This window comes from Triticum aestivum, chromosome 2A (genome assembly GCF_018294505.1).
Source record: "Triticum aestivum cultivar Chinese Spring chromosome 2A, IWGSC CS RefSeq v2.1, whole genome shotgun sequence".
Taxonomy (NCBI): domain Eukaryota; kingdom Viridiplantae; phylum Streptophyta; class Magnoliopsida; order Poales; family Poaceae; genus Triticum; species Triticum aestivum.
The window spans coordinates 443830406-443834622 of record NC_057797.1 but is presented as its reverse complement, the minus strand read 5'-3'; the positions used below and the strand labels follow the sequence as shown (position 1 = coordinate 443834622).

At 42.2% G+C, this 4217-nt stretch overlaps 1 long non-coding RNA gene across 3 annotated transcripts; it reads left to right on the top strand.

Annotated features, from left to right (window-relative positions):
* Positions 1 to 448: 448 nt before the first annotated feature.
* On the top strand, positions 449 to 4007 carry LOC123185390 (uncharacterized). Of its 3 annotated transcripts, XR_006493364.1 has the most exons (6): positions 449 to 463; positions 1311 to 1425; positions 1554 to 1670; positions 2672 to 2813; positions 3529 to 3630; positions 3727 to 4003. It is a non-coding gene; the product is annotated as an uncharacterized lncRNA (long non-coding RNA). The 3 variants fall into 3 exon arrangements; XR_006493365.1 differs by lacking the exon at positions 449 to 463 and having other exon boundaries at positions 1307 to 1425; positions 3534 to 3630; positions 3727 to 4007; XR_006493366.1 differs by lacking the exons at positions 449 to 463; positions 2672 to 2813 and having other exon boundaries at positions 1307 to 1425.
* Positions 4008 to 4217: the final 210 nt, after the last annotated feature.

Genomic DNA, 4217 nt, shown 5'->3' with positions numbered 1-4217 from the left:
CTCCTCATAGGCCCTCGCTCGAGGTCGCCGAGGAGGGGCTGTAGCCGAGTCTGCATAGTTGAGGGTAGGGAGGGCTGAGGTGGGAGGGGAAGGAGATGGTCATGGATCTACTCGAGAAGGTGAGAGGACAAAGACAGAGGGGGTGCTCGAGGTGGTCAAGGCGGAGCAGCAGAGGACGGCTCGTCCACGAGCTCAAGTTTAAGGCGGTGAGATCCCTTCCCCATCTCTCATTATCTCTGTTTTTCCGCACCAAAACACCCAGCCCCCTGCGTGCGCTTCACCTTTTCCTCCTTGTCATCGCTCAACAGGACGGCGGCCTCAACGGGTGGGTGACGACATCTACACCTGGTTCCACCTTGCTGTGGCAAAATAGGAGGCCATTCATGCAGTCATGTAGCGGATGGAGTCCTCGGCAGGTGGGTGATGGAGGCTGTAGATGATGCACGACGACGGCTCCCAGCGAGTATCCTTTTCTTTGTAACAGATTTGATTCTTTACGTTTTAGTTTGCATATGCTGGCGATTGCCTTCTATTTGCGCTCAATCGGCGTATGTATGTGTGCCGGTAGAAGTGGGACCAACGACTTCGTTAGGAGCAGTCTATTTTAACTCACACATTCCTTGAACTGAACAAATACATTTGAGTTCTTCCATTTCTGAATTTATGCTTCTGTAATGTCATACCTTCAGTTTAATTTGGGTCAGTATTGACCGGCTCACCAATCGATTAGGTTTAGAACAAATTGTACTGGATCTTTGTTAGGCATCGTCCTGTATATGCATCCAACTATAGCCTATGCCTGACCTTCATGTTTATCTTTTCATGGTCATGGAAAATTTAATGATCAGCGGATTCGTCAAGGCCATGTCCGCGGCATAGCGAGACGCCCGCAAAGCATTGGTTGCTTCCATGCCGACGCGAGCTGCCAGTCCACCCAACTCACGAATAGCCTCGCTGGTCTGCGATCCAGCGCCCACCCTATGGCACAGCTCCATCGTGCTGACTGATGCTGCCTACGCCATGGAAAGGGCAAGTATCTTCTTACCCTTTTATCTCAGCATGTGTCCTAATGTGGTGGATGGACTTGGTAACATTGTTTGCTATGATCTAGGACCCAACACAGTTTGTTGTCGAGAGACGTGCAGAAAGTCTGATAGTAGTTGTTGTATTCGAGTTGATTTCTATCCCGAGAGCATCAATCTTGGCACACTCTTTGAGAAGCAAACAATATGCTCAACATATCAAATTGTTCATGAATTAAGATTTTACCATGATTACTTTTCCTTAATTCGGAATATCTCTTTTAATAGGGTTCTATTAAATGTGAACATGTTTGCGTCAAGGCTTTGTTGATGGTTGAAGAAGAAATCAAGGTCGCCAAAACTCGGGTGCTGCTGAATTGCTAGATTACTCCACTGCAAAAAAGTAAGAAGAGGGTAACTTCTTTACCAAGTCCAAATAACACTGCATCCTACTTTGGCTGTTGATATCATCCTACTTTGCCGTGCTCTCCCTCTGCATCGGGGTTCTGATGGAGGCGCTTTGTGTGGCAGCGCTGGACAGTGGCAAGAAGGAAGAGCTCGGGCCACCCGCGATGCCAGGCCGCCGGCCCTCCTCCCTCAAGCTCAAGGCGGCGAAGAGATGGTTGAGATGGTGTTGCAGCTCCGCAGGTACCGGCTTCTACAACGTATCTTGCTCTCTCAATTTTCTTGCCTTCCCTGGAATTCAATGGATGAAGAACATGTGTTGAAACTAAATGAGGTTTGGGCTGTGTGATTGCACCTTGTTTGTGTGCCGGCAGGGCAAGAGATTGTTTTTGCTTCAGTTAGGAAAGAAATAATGAAGTGATATTTATTCGATTCTCATCCTTTCACTATTTTGAGTTCTGCTCATGCTTATTACAGCCTGGTGATTAGAGTCAATAGTTTGCTCTTGGGTCTCAAAATAGTTTGCTCTTGGCTCTCAAATACTTCTATTGGTGACTCACTTTCAAAATACAGATTAGATGCTTCACTGAATGTTGTCCCCCAAGAAGTGTCGTGCTCTCCTTTGTTCTGAGCTTGTTGTGTGTTGCGCTTGCGTCGCTGCCGTTTTTGTGTCGGTGTTGCTGCCGTGGAGGGCTTGATTTAATGTACTGTATGAACCAAACAGACCCCAAGTCTTTTGACTCTAACCATTCATTTAGCATGTTGACTATGTACTAGGCAACATCTTAATATGTATAATCTTTTATGACGTTAAATATAAAACAAAGTTGAATGATAATTGTGATTAGTGTATGATCCTGCCAATTCAACTGGCCCTAATAATTAATCATACAGAATTACTTGCATATGTCCTTTCTAATACTACAGTCTATGTGATCCCAGATTGCAATTTTGTTGGGAAATCTCAGCTTTGATTTAGAATACCAACGCTAACAAAATCCTATTTAGTTTCTGCTGTTTTGGAAAGGTTGCCTACTATACCACTATTTTTTATTTAGCTTGGCTTCAATGTTGTATTGCTGATCGTCTATTTACACACCAAAAAACCATATTAGAATGCAGACAATTAAATGATTCTGCCCGTGCTATCAAAGTGGCCTCTCAGATTGAAGAAGGTGCCACTGCTGAAAATATTGTTCAGCCTGCATCCGTGCTAAATGTTCGTGCCTATGCTTAATATGCAGATATCATACCCATTCTGCATAGATCATGCTTGATGTACAATGATCTTTGATAACACCAAATTATACAGGTTGGAGAGGAAACTGAAAGTGCATCTGCCGAGGATCCAAAGAACATGCTTCCTGACCCCTCTAAGACCAAAAGGTGAAAACCCCTCCTATAGAACAAATTAGATTGTTGTGTTAGATTATGGAACGGCTCCTGCTTTGGTATATGCATTTGATCTCTACTTTTTCTAATATAAGTTCTAAGGTTCAGCTATTTTTTTGCTTGCTTCTTGGTCACAACAATTACAAATTTACTGAGTGCGGGTTTGTTACCAGGCTCAATTCCTATTCTGTACCTCACTGATATATGCCGATTAATCACTTACTCACAAAAAAAACACAGCCTTTTACTATTTAGTTACTCGCTAATAAATTGCAGAATAGATGCCTAAACAGTAATACTACCCTCCCATTTAGGAATTTACGAAGCCTTCCCTTCTTTACAATGAAAAACATTGTTCCCTTTGTATGTTGACTATGTTTTCTCTCTTCACTGATGCATCTAATGCTGTTTGATCAGACTTTTCTTTCTAGATTCATGAGAGGGTCAGTAAAATATATATGTACCTTCAGCATTTTTATGTGTATTACCATTTCTTTCCTGTTGCATGCGCCTGCCAATTGATTATCTATGGAGTTGGTTTCCTATGTGCTAGGGTTCAATGAGTCTTTTGTTTGTTTATGTTGTCTTGCAATTTTTGTGTCTAATCTTTATGCACTTCCTGTGTATACAACATTCTGAAGATCTAGCCTTTATCACCAGGAACAAAGTTGTTAACGTGTCATTGTTTTTGCTAATTGATCAAATTTAGAACAGGCAATGCCGCCAAGGGAGTTGGCGCACCAAAGAAAGCGAGGCAGTAGTTCTTCCATGGAGCACTTCTTCCATGCCGTTATCTAGATATGTACATACGGTACGACTAAGGTTTCTTTGGTTCTACTTATTCTGCAACTGTGATTAATGGTATGGTGCAGTATGCTAATAACTGTAATATCTCTTCTTTGTCAAGGTATCTTCTATATTCTGCTTGCTTATCAAGCGAAGTCTACGCTGGAAGGGTATCATGCTGACCATTTAATTGAATTTCTCTTACAGAAACCAATATTAATTTATTCAGAGAACATCCTTATTTTTATTTGTGAGATAATTAAAAAAGATGTTTATCTTTCCGAGCGACATCGGACATCCTATAATTTTGAGCACCGCCTCGAAGCAACCAGAAATAGTTTCTGGTAGACTTTGGTCAATGTATCCTGGCCTGCATGCTTTGGTTGTTACGAAAACAGCCACATTTTGTTTCGCATCAATGAGACCAATATCTTCCCCTTTCGGAGAACTCCGAGCAAGCTATATATAAACTTTAGTCTTCCCCTGCTGCTTCTATGGTGAAAAGTACTGTGTAATGTAGTCTATCATCTTTAGATTATATTGTTCTCTTTGTAGTGAAAAGCGGTTTATCACCGCTTATTGTATATATATGTGAAGAACTCTTCTGCTACT